Source organism: Lycorma delicatula, chromosome 6 (assembly GCF_047948215.1).
Source record: "Lycorma delicatula isolate Av1 chromosome 6, ASM4794821v1, whole genome shotgun sequence".
Taxonomy (NCBI): domain Eukaryota; kingdom Metazoa; phylum Arthropoda; class Insecta; order Hemiptera; family Fulgoridae; genus Lycorma; species Lycorma delicatula.
In genome coordinates, this window is record NC_134460.1 from 49743269 (window position 1) to 49758721 (window position 15453).

The following is a 15453-nucleotide window of genomic DNA, read 5'->3' on the forward strand; positions in this document are numbered from 1 at the left end:
CGAAGTATCCTCATTTCTACCCTCATGGTCTGATTTTGCCCATTAACGAACTCGACCGACATTTTCGGTCGTTATATTTTATATATCAATTTGAAAATGATTGGCGTAAAATTACGGCAGTTATCGTGTCCACAACAAAATGAATATATAAATATATAAATATATATATATATATATAAATGTAAATATAAACCTTTGAAATGGTGGTGGTTTTGGGGTTTGGGGAACGTGAAACGCGAAGATATGTCGAAATTTTCCGAGAGTCGAATCATGGTACCCATTACAATAGGTAGCTTTCTTATTAAATCTACCTAAAACGTGTCCTGTCAGTAAAAGAATCTCAATTTTTATGTATAGCGATTGTTATAGATAACAATTGAAATTCTTTTACTGACAGGACATGTTTTTACTTTTACGTATGATTGTTATTATACTTTTACTAGTAAAATTACTATACTTTTAATAATATGACAATCAATTGTTATGGATAAAATTATAGTTTATTTTATCTCATTTTAAATGAATATACGGTTTTTGTAACTAATCAAGTGGATATTCTTGAGGATGGACGTAGGTCCTAAAGCGCTTGAATAAACATTTTATAATTGTTGGTAAGCTGAATTCTTATTATTTGTATTTTATATTATTAAATACATAACAAAAGATATAAAATAAAGCTGCGTTAAAAGGAAAACTAATATTTCTAATAAAATTAAAAATTTTTATCATATTATTCTTTCACACATATTTTATGTTTAAGATTAAACATACATTATTTTCCCATCCCATATACTCTTTACATATATGATTTTAAAAATGTTATTTTAAAAGATATTTTAATCAGAAAATTGTACAAAAAATTCCAAACATACTGTTATAATATCAAGTTAAGTATAAAACTGATGAAAATTACTGATATCTGCACCACAAAAGATAATAACAAAAGAAATTGCTTTATAATGCTTTGTAACAGTCACGTGGGGATAATCTTGACTTGACAATAACAATCTCATGTTGAAAGAGATACGTAGTAAAAAAAAAGGGGAAGGACATAGCAATAAGGGAAGAAGAAAAAAAGAGCAGTCAGGTCTTCCCTCTGGGACAATTATTCAGAGAAGTACGCGAGCGACTATTAAGAATGATAGTGGTGGACGATAAAGAAAACTCCGAAGCTCGCTGTCTGCAATGAACTCATTTCACGGGTCATAACAAGAATGTTCAGTGATGAGTGTTAGAAGCGGGTGTAATTACTAAACGTGTATGTACGATGTGGTATTAACAGCAGTCGGTAAACTCACACACACAAATACATAAACTCATACACAAACAAATATAACCACGCAATATAATAATAACAGCATTACTACTACTACTACTACTACTACTATTACTCATATAACCCTTAAAACCATAACCAAAACCTTAAAACCATCTTAACCTAAACTAAAAGAGTTTCAAGATAAATGTTCAAAAATAATTAACTTGGAACATTATTTCATTTCATAAGGTTACTGCAATAAAAACACAAAGAAATTAAAAATTAAAATGAAAAAATAAACTCGTTAAGAAAGTTAGGAGAACAAGAAAACGTCATAAAAGATAAAACAATACGGATTTTCAGAACATATAAATTTATTACTACATTTTATTGCTAATAACAGAATCTTTACCGTAATAAAATTGTCAATTACTCAAAAATTTACATGATGTAAGCGTATTTTATGAGAATAAAAAATCTGACAACGATGTCGTTTACTCTCCCGCAATTTTAATATTACTTAAAACTTAATTTCTTATTTGACTGGTAACATATTACTTTACTTTAAGCGGGGTTTCTACAGATTGCTTCGAATCCCGCCTGTCAATCTGCAAACTTTCCAGTCCATCCAATCACCTTCCATCATTCTTCTCTGTACAAGAGAATAATTATCCTTTGCAACCCTTCTCACCACGTCTTTCTGAGTCTATCTCTCTTCCTTGTTGCTCCAGGACAGTAATCTAATACATTTTTTGGCTACTCATCTCTCGAACATGTCTATACCACCAAATTAAATCTTTTTCTTCGATTTTTTAATTATGGAAGTTGTCCTTTTTTCCCTATCTCTCGTGGCTTTTGCTAGATCTGCTATCTCATAACGGCCCTGGCGATGGGCTATGCTCGCCAACCGTGGTTGGAAGGTACTAAGGAAATAAAATACCCATGTTGGACAAAAACTAGCACTGTTGTTTTGTAGTTGGCTCTTCAAAGACTAAAGGAAGAAACCCTGTACAAAAAATTACCTGGTCCTCGAGGTTGAGGGTTGAAGCGTTGGGTTAGCAACCCAACATTTGAAAATTATTCTTTACTACTAAATATCTTGATCAGAAGCCTTGGAACAAGGACAGAGAAAAATGAGAAAAAAATAAAATGGAAACGTACACTTTTTATTGCTACATGGAATTTTCAAGGAATTAGTAATAAATGTATCGAGGTGTTTCAGGAGTTGGATAAAATTTCGATGGATGTATTTGTTCTCACGGAGAGAAAGTAGAAGGGGAAGTGGAATTAATTGGAAATTGTATTAACTTTTACTGTGGAGTTAGTAAGGATGAAAGAGCAAGGAGGAGTGTCATTGGTATTCATCATAAATTAAAGAAATCGACAAAAGGATAATAGTGCAGCTTAATATTTTATATGGACTTGATAATTATTATCCTGATCATTTTATATAGTTTTTATCGATATGAGTAAAATGATTACGTTTACATAGCTCAAACTTCTTTCTTTTCTAAAAACTATTCATTCTTTCACTCATTTTTCTTTTTTCTCGTCACTCTATATATGATTTTGCTTTTTATTTTCCTCTTCTGAAAATTCAGATTCATCTTTCCTCTTTCTAAAAGTTCGTCTCTCCCCAGAATTCCGATATTTAATATATTGAGTATTTTAAAATACTTTCTGTTTCTCTATACCAGTTTATTTTTATTTTTTCAAAAAAATGAAAAATTTATCAGTTAATCTTCTCTCATTCATTCTATACACATGTCCACAAAATACTAATCTTCTTTGCCCCATTAAATGTTATGTTTTTAAAAAATCCTTATAAATTTCCTCTATTTATTTTTTTTTAATTTATTAATACTGTTTTTTTGTTTTGGATCATGTATCTTCCTTAAGATACTTTTTTCTATTTTGTTGATTTCTTAATTTGAAAATTACTGTAAACTCCCCCTACCCCTTTAGAGCTTGTGATATCTGTCTTGTGATATCTCAGTTTTGTATTTTTTTATTATTTTTATACACAATACCCTTTTTAAATGATACATTATTTTCATCTTCGGCACTCAAGGTTTCATCTCTTATTTTACTGAGCAGTTAGTGTTATAATATTTCCGGGATATTTACATTTTTGACTCTTAATTTGTTTTTCTTTTGAGATTATGAAAGATTGAAATTTGAAGATCTGATAACTATTCTGTTTTTTTGTAAGAAATTTAAACCCCTATTTTATTTGCGTGTTCTTCTAATTTTCAATCGACGAACACTTTATAATTGAATTCAATATGTATGTATGTATGAATGTATATGTGTTAAGCCATAATCAATGTATATATGAATATATGTTAAGGCCATAATCTGAGACTTCTTGTCTCAGATTATGGCCTTGATTTCGAATTCGGGTTGAGCATCGATAGAGGATTACAAAAATACATAAATGGTCGCCAGAATTAAAATTTTGTAATAATCATTACTCAATAACATCAGCGTTTCTTAATCTTTCAGTATTTGTGACCCAATTTTCAATCATAATTTTCATCGTCTCCCTCTCTTATATAACAAAAATGTATATAATAATAATGTATTTTGAGTATTTTAACGCTAAAGCTACACTAAGACCTTAATTACAAGCCTAAAAAATTACCAAGAACAATTAAATTTATTGATATTTGGCAACACCGTTCCGTTGATATTCTGTAAGCAGAATCGATGACTCGCTATTGCTCTGTCTTACGTCCACCGTATCGGAAATTCTCGCGGCTTTGCGAGAAGTTCCAGTTTGTCTCGAACATTCTGAAACGTCTGCGCCAACGTATATAAATGCTGTACCTCGATCAATTCTAGCCAGTGTCAGTCGAGTCGATCCTTGAATGTGTATAATGTAATTTGCGTGTTACTTGCGATTCACGGTATTAAATATTCACGCCAGTCGATTTATACAAAATCATAGATACATTTTTAAGTGACAAAAGCGAGCATTAGACGATAGTGAACCATCAAGAAAGTGCACAGACAAGCGTGATTCCGAAAATAAAATCAAGAAAATATTCTCAAGAATTGTAATTTTGGGTTTACCAGTAGTGAAGTAAATGAAGAAGAAAGGTCCTTGCGTGTCATATGCTGAAAATTTTTGGCAGCAGACAGCATCAAATCTAATAAACTTAACGACATTTGGAAACGCTTCATAGTTATTGAATTAATAAACCTCGAGAAATCGTTAAATTAAAATTAAATCCATATGAAAAGAAAATAACATTAAAAAAAAAACTTTATCTGTGAATGGTTAAGCTTTACTTGCCTCTTACAAATTTTCATGTAAATTTGCCAGATATAAAGAGCCTCACACCATTGGTGAAGAGTTTATTTTGCCAGCTGCAATTGAGATAGAAGAAACTTTTTTTGGAGATAATTTTCCCAAACATTTGCATTCCATACCTCTATCAATTGACACTGTTGCCCGGCGACTTGGTGACATAGCGAACATATACATCATCAGATTATCCGGAATTTCCGTGACAAATTGTTTTAATTCAGCTTGATGAGGCAACGGATAACAATAAAGATGCTCATTTCATTGCCTATGTTCGATTTTGTGATGGTATGTCAGCAGTAGAAGAACTACTTTTCTGCAAGACAACTCAAAGCAATAGCACTCTCATTATTTTCTACCTTAAATAATTTTATAGACGAGCCAAACGTAGAGTGAAAAAATTGCCTGAGAATCTGCACCGATGGTGCTCGTTCAATGTCTGGAAGATTTCAAAGTAAACAAGCACTTTCTGAAACAAAAATCTCCACAGTGTATCTGGACACATTGCATGATCCACAGACAATCTCTGGCTTCCAAAGAAATGAGTCCTGATCTGAATATTGTGCTAACAACTGTTGTAACCGAATAAACTATAGAATTAGCGCGGCAAGATGGTTATCATGTGGAAAATGTTTGTAACGTGTTTATTAATTATGGGATGAAATCGTCATTTTTCTAGAAGAGAAAACCGACCAGAAGCCGAGAAGTTTCGAGATGGTTTACTTATATTGGAATTGAGCTACTTGGTCGAGAAATTAAATACCTTGAATCTTCAACTCCAAGGAGCAAATACACGTATGTTGGACACGAGTAGTAAAGTTAATCCTTTTCGTAGAAAACTGGAATTGTGAAGCAGAAATTTAAAGTAAAATAACCTAGAAATGTTTGCAAATGTAGATGAATTAGTTAAAACTAACAGGGCTGAAGTACAAAATGTGAAAGTTGCTTTTGTAACCACTGAAAATCATTTAGCCATGCTGGCAAAGAATTTTAAAAAGTATTTTCTTGTTGACGACAAACTTTGTAGCAAGTTTCGACTGATTTAGGGATTAATTTTAAAATATTTCCGAAGGGCTCTCAACTGTCGAAGAAGAAATCTTCATAGACTTCACAGCAAGTGGTGAAATGAAAAGACATAATTTACTAATAAATCACTCTTTCAATTTTGGGCAGGGATGGATGATGAGTTTTCTGCACTGAACACAAGAACATTTCAACTTACTTTTCAACGTTCTACCTTTGCGAAACAGGATTTTTACGGTGGCTGCTTTGAAGATAAAATATGGATCTCGGCTAAATATAGAAAAGAACTAAGGGGGTCTATTTCTAATATTAAATCTTCCTTCGAAAAACTTTGCTCTGCAAGACAGTCCCAAGGGAGTCGCTAATAATTATTACATTTTTTTTTAAATTTAGTATTGATAAATACATTGTGCAGTACTGATACAATCCTATATATAAGTGTATTTTATCAGTTTAAATGTGTATTTTATTATTTATTATGTCAGAATGTATTTTGTTTTGCTTTCCTTTAAGTAAATTAATACATTTTTTAATATTTTCTTTTCAATGTGGGAGCGCTCCCCATTTTGTGTTATCACGCCTCCCCTTGGGAGGGGGGGGGACGTTTCTCAACCTGTGAGAAACACAGGTTGAGAAACACTAGTGTAAACTATTAAGTTGATTCAAATGCACTAATTGCATAAAATATATAAAAATCAATTTTTTTAAATCAAGTGTAAGGTTAAAAAATGGCGGAAAATTACATTTTTTAATAATTGAAAGAAATGTCATAAAAATGTCAAAACATGAGATAAATAAAATATATTAAATCAGCGTATCTAACATGACAAGTTACTGATAATAACTTTGTTAGAAATGAATTAATAAGCGAGAGAACGGTAATACGAAAATGTTCGTTCGGGGAAGTCTTACTAGACTTTACATTGATAACTAGTTTAATTTTGATTTTCGCTTCATCTCTATCATCTAATTTATTACAACAAAAAAATTACAATAATTTATTAAACTGTCTAAAATTTATAATCAGCTTAATCCTACGTTAAGAAACTCTATCTTAAGTATTATAAAAATCTCAAACGTCAGTAGTAACATTTAGCTATTTGAACAAAAAATAATTTTTTAATAAACTCCTAAAAAGTTTCCTGTTTGTTTTTGGAAAAGTATTTGAAAACATCTCATTCATGATTCAACCTAAAGAATACAAAATGCTAGGCTTTTCAAAATATTATAAATGGACGATAATTTATTTATAACTAATATTTAATATTTCAAATACAGTAAGAATTTATAATATTCTTCAAAGAACAATATTCATTAATTTAGTTGTCTTATATTTTGACATGTAATGACTGTAAAGAGAATGAATAATTTAATTAAGTAAAGCAAAGATAATTTAGATATTGTACTTAATCCAGATATAAAGAGACACTTCAAGGTTTGTTGATATATTAACCCGGTATTTTGTAATAAAATTTAATCGTACTTCTAACTTGAAAAAAATTGAAACATTTGAGACCTAATCTAGTAAATCTAAATATTAAGCCTATTTCTCATTAGAGAAGATATAACGGAAAACCTTTGATGAAAAGCAATTTAATGTATTAGGCTTGATACAATGAATAAAAAACGATAGGACAATTTGTCAGTCACAAATTTATCTCTAAGGGACCGTATGATGATATTACCTTTCCTTAACGTCCTTAGGTGTAGTAAGAAATATCTACTCGTATTCAGAAATCATGCAAGCTTGTATCAGTTATGTTTTATTTTTTATACTTTATAAGAGAATAAAAAAAGAAAAATTATGTATATATATATATATATATATACATATACAAAATAATAACTAAACTCTATTCCTTGGTTAGACAAATATAAAAAAACTAAACTTAATGTTATCATTGGAATGGTGGTGGGAGTGTCTATGAAAATAACATTTTTAGTAGTGGTGGGGGGGGTTTGGTTTTTTTTAGATTTCGGGATGGGGGAATTATGGGTGTTTGCTGGTGTTGTTTATGGTCATTTGTGGTTTGTCCTACATCTTGGATGAAACGTCGAGGTTTTCTGCTTTTGTTATTTTGTTTGTTTGGTTGCTGACCTAATGAATTACATTAGAAAATTTTCTTTTAATTTGAATAATTTTCTAACTTATTTAATTTATATACGTATATATATATATATATATATATATGAATGTATGTTTATACAGAGTGTCCTACGAAGAAAAACCCTTCAGAACATGTTCTATCGGTGAATATAAAAAAAGGTTCATAATAACATAGGTCTGATAAGCTTTGTTTTAGAGTAACTGCTAGAAAAAGACTTCGCCTGGATTTCAGTTCTTCTAATAAAAAGAAGACCTATGTAATTTTCGGGGCTTAAATTAAGAAGTAAAGTTGATGTTTTCTTATGTAATTTCAGCTGGGAAATAGGATAAAATAGATCCAAGATTTGTAACTCTACTAGTTTTTCAGATATCCGACGTAAAACACAAAATTCGGTGTCAAAAAACAAGCTGTTTTTTTTTTTTTAGGTTTGTAGTATAATGGCTTTGTTAAATGACAAAGTACGAGCTTCGTACTCCCGGCATAATTCCTTTTCTTCCGTTCACTGAAGCCCTTTCGGTGCTAGCGCCTTTCGGCCTAACAGGAATACGCCTTCCGGGTCCTAGTATTTGGAGGAATCAATGCGCTCCCTTCTCCGGAGGGAGTCACAATTGATGACTGAAGTAAAATAGTAAGTTTTGAAAGGAAGGCGGTTAGTTGGTACGGTAAAGTTAGGGGACTTTGGCTGTCGTTCGTCTTGTATCTCGGCTGGACTCGGTCGGCCGGACTCCAGTCCGTGCTGGTGAGTTTCTTTTTGGTTCTTTTTCTTCTTATTTGGTTTTCTTATTGAAATCATGAAAATATTATTTTATCATAAGTTTAGAACGGATTTGAATAAATAAAGTATTATTTTCTTTTAAAACGCTTTGCATATTTTGTATAAAATAATATTTAAATAAACCAGCAGTTGCAAAGATATTAACAATTAATAAATTTATATGGACGTAATTCTGAAACGGATTGAGAAATCAGATTCATTATTTTGATACAAGTAAAGCTCTAGGTACACTAGCGTACGGAATTTCAGCTAGATACGATTAGCCATTCTTGAAAAATAGATTTTCATGTTAAAAATACAAAATTAAGGATACCCGGTAAATTAAGCGTTTCCAAACATTTATTGATTAAAGCTTTTTCTTAATTTCGATGTGGGTGGTTTTTCTTAATTTCATCTCCTGAATTCCTGAAACGGATTTCATAAACATTATATATTATTGATATTTTAATAAAAGTGGAAATCTGACACAGCTTTATTATTATATTATCCAAAACTTCAGTTCAATGTTTATTGTTGACCCTTCTTATAAATAACCATTTAAATTCTGACGTAAAAATTCAGTCGAAAAAATATATTTAAATTAAAAATCAACACTTTTCATCTTCTTGTAGTTGGTTACTCAAAATAAATCAATCAATAACTATTTCTCATCTCTTCGCTAAAAATAAAAAAATATTTCCTTTTGTCCAAAAAGATAATAAAATAAACTATAATTTTATTCAATGTTTCACCCTTTCCAAACCCTTGAAATCAGGATAATTATGCATAGTTTTCATGTAAGTTTATCATAAATAACTATCGTAAATTTCACTTTTCTATATTCAGGAAGCTGGAGAATTTTAATTAGTAATTGAGGGAGTGAGGGCTTTCATGTATATGTATATGAATTTCAAGTTGCAACAGTAATAAGTTCAAAATTTATTATTTTTTTTAGGGTAGTGTTACCAACCCTTTGTTACCAACCCTTTAACGTTGTTAGTTCTCATAAAGTTTAATAGTTGTTATTAACTTGACAATGCTTCACTTAGAAAGAAAAATTAAGTAGAATTTTTAAAGAATATATTTATTATTCGATACTTGTAACACAGAAAAAAAATTTAAGAAAATTCATAAAAGTTTTGTTTTTAAAAATGAAATGAAATTCTACCTAATTCTCTTATAAAAGAAGAAAGCTAGTTAGATTATGATAGTATTTCATTAAAAAAAAAAAAAATTGAGTCTATTGGCTCAAAAAATAAAATCAGATTTTTAGGAGAAATATTGGTTTATTAATTTTACTTTTTCCAAAAATACTCCATTAGACTAAATATTTATAGACTTAATAATTTATAAGAATAAAGTCTTTTAAAATTAAGTCTCCGATGTAGTAGAACAGCACGACCTGATTATCTCGCCAACCTGTCATGAGTTTTTATGACAAAAATATATAGAATTAATTTCCGAATTGTGTAATACCGCAAAAAATTTCATGATTATAGATATCCTGATATTTAGAACCAGACGGTAGGCAAAACCTTAACACTACATCACGCACATATGCACAATTCAAATGTAATTCATATACCTATTTAATTAACCCTGTGTAAACAACATTTAATATTTTTGGGAACCCTTGAAATGTTAGTAAAATGTAAAATGTTCGGGGCTAAGATCATAAATGATGAAATTTTTTCTTTAATATATGCTGGACATATAAAAACTGGGAAAACAAGAGTTATTGGTAATAATATGAAAAGGTAGTTTTGTGAATGTTAAATTTTTGTCGAGTAAAAGTTTATAGAAACACATTTTGTTGTATTCAAACTTTTTCAAATGTAAACGATTAAATTACGTAAATCTTATTAGTCATCTGACGTGCTACAAATCCTAAAGTGTAAAATATTTTTTTTATCTGATCTTTCGAACCGTTTAACATAGTCTCCATATTTTTATTTTAAATAATACTGAGATAAAAATATAAAAAAAAATAGTAATTTTTCTAAAAGTAAATATATTTCTTCAGTTTCATTTTGTTAATTTCTTTCTTATGTTTTTCTTCACATACTCCTTTATTTGATTTAAGATGGGTTTTGACTTCAGCTTTTTGATTTCCAATTACTGGGAATCATCTGGAAACGTAATTATACGAAATTTTCTCGTCTTTTTATCAAACTGAAGGAATTTTGAAAAATTTTAAGAAATATGTTTTTCATGGTCTTTAATGTAAGAATGGTAGGTGTATTCACGAAGGTGCTCACCTTAAAATACGCACAAATATAATTATTTGATGCACAACTAATTATTAAAATGGTGCACAAATATAATTATTCGATTTTTCAAATACCTGAGATGGCCGATTGTAACATTTTCTTTCAGCAATGATTTGGAGTGTTATTTATTTATTTGAAATAGTAGCCTGAAAGAGTACTATTTACATGAAATGATATTTACTTAAAAACTTAAAAAGCGTGTTAACAGCAAACGCGTAAAATTTGATAACTAGCCAATATGCACCACTAGAAACAAACACTCGTACTCGTAATCCACCTACATCGAAACAAATATCCTAAATAAAATTTAACAAAACAAAACAGCCCAAAAATCAGAGAATTTGGAAATAATTATGTTTTCGTTATAAAATAATTTACGGGTCTGATAGAAATCAGCAGCAGTTTAAGCTGAAAAACAGCTGCAATAAACAAGAAAATATTTCATTTTAAAATTTAGAAAAATTAATGCAAAAACTTTGTTGTCTTACAAAGAATGTAGAGACTGGGAGTAACTTTCGTGCCGAATTAAACCATTTACTTAAAAATTTGATGTGGACACCACATGACTTCCTTGTACGCCTATTAAATTACATATACAAATTTTTAAAAGTACATGAAATATTATTTCATTAATAAGTTCTGATATTTTTTTATTGTTATAATTGAATTATTATTTATCGTAAAAGTTTTTTTTTGCAATCAGAGGTTAATAATTGTTAATACATCAGTATAATTAAATTAAAAATAAAAGGAGATGATGTCTGATTCGAACCGACGTGCCTTCCCCTTGTAAGATCAAAATATTTCGTTAATTAAAATTTTATTTGGCTATTACTCTGGAACCAATGAAAATAAGTACCACTTATGATATATCATTAAAAGGCTCTCAATCAGGGCTAATTACTAGAGTTAAGAAAAAGTCCAAAATCCAAATGTTTTTGGAATTTGGGCTTTTTCGGACACTTTTGGTCTAGTCGATTGCAATCAAAAGGGGCGGAGCAAAACTAGATGTTACAACAGCCCTAAATCCAAAATTTCAACATACTACTGCTAATCGTTTTTGAGTTACGAGAGGTGCATTCGTACGTACAGACCTCACGATGAAACTGGTTAAAATAAATTCAGGGATGGTCAAAATGGATATTTCCGTTTAAATCTGAAAACCGAAATTTTTCGTGATCACAATACTTCTTTTACTTCGTACAAGGAACCAAAAATGTTACAAAATAAAGAAGAGTTATACCTTGAAAGAAATAAATTAAAAATATTTTTCATTAACTAATGATCACAAAAAGTATAGTTAAATTTTGTAAGGTGATTAATAAATTTTTTTATTAAAATATTATGTGATAAAAGTTTTCTCATATTTAAAAATATATTTAATATTTTCCTTTGATTAAAGGGAATTAAGATGAAAATAAATAAAAAAATCAAGGTCAGATGTAAAGAAAAGCAATAAAAAACAAATTATGAAATAAGGCAAAATATAAGTTATTTATTTTAAGATGAGAAGCTATTCGGAAGTAACTTTGATACAGTTCAAGTGTTCTGATAGCTAGGTTAATAAGATTTTTCGATATATCATTAATAAAGAAGTTAGTAAGAAGTCAAAGACCCAAGGCTAACTTCACGCTTTATCAGAGCGTAAGATTAGTTTGAAAAATAATTTAATCAATGAAGCTCATCTAATTAATAATGTTTACGTTAACTTTGTTACTGGTATAAAGTAATTATAAATAATTATAAGTTAATTAGTGGTATTTAAATGATTAGACAATTACTCCAGTCAAATAGCTATTAAAGTAATCATTTTAATAAAAAAATAGATTGCTATTAGAAAACATTAGTAATTTTAAAATGTTCTAATAAACTTATTCTTGCAGAATATTCAGATTCTTGCAGGGAGAAGTAAGAAACAAAATTGAAGTTGAATTGGGGTTTAAATAATATAATTATTATATGAGACCAAGGTGTGTATTTTTGGAACCCACGAGAATTAAATATACGTTATGAATCATAAGTCTATCAGATTCTACATAGAATATAATTAAATTAAATTGTATTGCAGTAATATTTTTATAAAAATAACTGCAATGTTGTTTAATCAGATATCACGATTTGTGAGTTTTTACTTCGTTGTAAGAAGTAAAGGAAGTGTTGTGATTGCGAAAAATTTCGGTATTCAGAGTTAAACGAAAATATTCATTTAGAACATCCTTGAATCCATTTTGATTAGTTTCGGCGTGACGTCGTGACGTCTGTACGTACGTACGAATGTATCTCGGGTTAAGTCAAAAACGATTAGCCATAGGATGTTGAAATTTTGGATTTAGGACTGCTGTAATATCTAGTTGTGCACCTCCTCTTTTCATTGTAATCGATTGAAAAAAAAGTGTGCGAAAAAGCCCAAATTCCAAGAAAATTTGGATTTTGGACTTTTCCTTAACTGTAGTAATAAGCTCTTATTGAGAGCTTTTCAACGATATATGATAAGTGGTATTTATTTTCATTGGTTCCAGAGTTATAACCAAATAAAATTTTAATTAATGAAATATTTGTATCTTACAAGGGGAAGGCACTTCGGTTCGAATCAGACTTCATCTTTTATTTAATTTAAATATATTGATTTATTAGTAATTATTCACCTCTGATAGTAAAAAAAAACTGACGATAAATAATAATTCAATAATAACAATAAAAGATAAATAAAGTTCTAAATGAAATAAAAATGATGTACTTTTCTTTTAAAAAAAATATTTACTTGTAATTTAATAAGCGTAGAAGGAAATCATGTGATGTCCACATCAGATTGTTTTTTTCTACGTAACTGTGTTCTTTTTATCAATCACTGACTGATAAATCAGTAGTGTTCCAAAACTTATATGATTAAACAAACTCTAACAAAAACAGCATCTAGAGTGAAATTCATTGGTAAAATCTCTAAATTCTTGGAAATAAAAATTGGCATCAAACAGAATAATGAATTGTCATCTCTGTTTTTTAACTGCGTTCTGGAGAGGGTCATCAAGGAATGGGTAAAAACGAACTTTCTAATTTGAAATTTCTCAACCAAATTAATCTCGGATACAAAAAGCAGAATCTCAACATCAATTGCCTCGCTTTTCACCGTAGTTATCGTTCTAATGTGTAAAAACATATAAACCGTAGCCCGAAAACTCGAAATCATTCAAAGAATCACAAATAAAACTGGCCACCAAGTTTTCTTCCAAAATCAAAATTCATTACAAACATTAAACAATCATTCTAGACGTAGTCAAATCAACCACAATCAAAACCATAAATCAGCAAATTAAAGTACCTCGGAGAACCATCCCGCTGAACATCTCTGAAAAAGAAGCAAAGAACGTAACTCGCAAATCAACTCATTCAAAACATCTACAATAAAAACGCATCTCCATCAACGCCAAGATCCTCCACTACAAGATCATCATCTGATCGGAATTCTTGTACGCAAGAAAATTCTTGGGAGCAGTAAAAAAACGCAACACTCTGGTATGCAAAGAAAAAACTCCAGAAAATCCTAGGTCCAAGAAAAACCGATAATAACTACAAACACCGAACCACAAGGAACTCTATACACACTCTGAAAAACTAACTGAAATAATTTGAAAACGCGATTCAATTCAATGGCTACATTTCTCGTATGAATGACACGAAACAACTTAGAAAATAATAATATAAGGTAATACAAAATAATATATCCTGCTAAAAATCCTGAAAAATTTAGTGCTTCACCCAAAACTAGTCAAAAACATCGGACTAACACTAACGGACACCAAGGTTAAATTCAGGGAAGAAATATCTGATCCATTCGACATCAAAACAGGACTGAGACAAGGAGATGGACTGTCACCGCTTTTATTCAACTGTGCCCTTGAATTTATAGTACGGGATTGGAAAAAATTAAATAAAGACAACGTTAAAATAGGAAAAGGTATTGCAGTAAATTGTCTAGGCTTTGCGGACGATTTAGCCCTACTATCCCAAAATATAGAAGAGGCCAGATACCAACTGTCAACACTGGAATAGATTGCAGGAAAAATTGGTCTAAAAATTTGATACGAAAAAACCAAACTTATGGTGAGAGACCCGCTATGCATAAGCAAAGTAAACATAAACAATAATGACATAGAACTAGTAGAAAACTTTAAATATTGGGGGGAAAACATCACACTCAACCTCCAAGAAAATCCAAACTGGAATGAAAGAATAAATAAACTCATCAAAGCTGCAATAAAAACACAAAACACCTATAACAAAAAATGCATGTCCATAAACACAAAAATAAGACATTATAACTCAGTTATCCAACCAGAAATACTTAATGGATACGAAACCATATTTGGACCGTACCAGACTAGGTTTACCGACAAACTGGAACAGATTGAAATATAGATTCTACGACGATGCATCGGGAAGAACATTAAAAAAGACGGGATTTGGAGAATTATTCCAAACGAAGAGAATTTCCTTTCTACGACATATTTTCAGAATGGAAGAGACCAGACTTATCAGACGGATAATCGAACTTTTCTGGAACAAGAAAAGCAGACCGAACTGGTTATACGAAGCACAGACAGACATGGAGGAATTAGACATAACCCCTAAAAACCTAAAAACGAAAACCGGAAACTATGAGAAATTAAAAAATATAGAAACAAGATTCCTATCAAAACCCAAGAAAACAATAAGCCGGGTGTACTCTGAAC

The 15453-nt window shown here is 30.1% G+C and overlaps 1 protein-coding gene across 2 annotated transcripts in view; it reads right to left on the reverse strand.

Moving 5' to 3' along the window:
- The window catches only part of Mp (collagen XV/XVIII-type protein multiplexin), a 1718393-nt gene that overhangs the window by 515429 nt on the left and 1187511 nt on the right, over positions 1–15453 (reverse strand). The window lies entirely within an intron of this gene.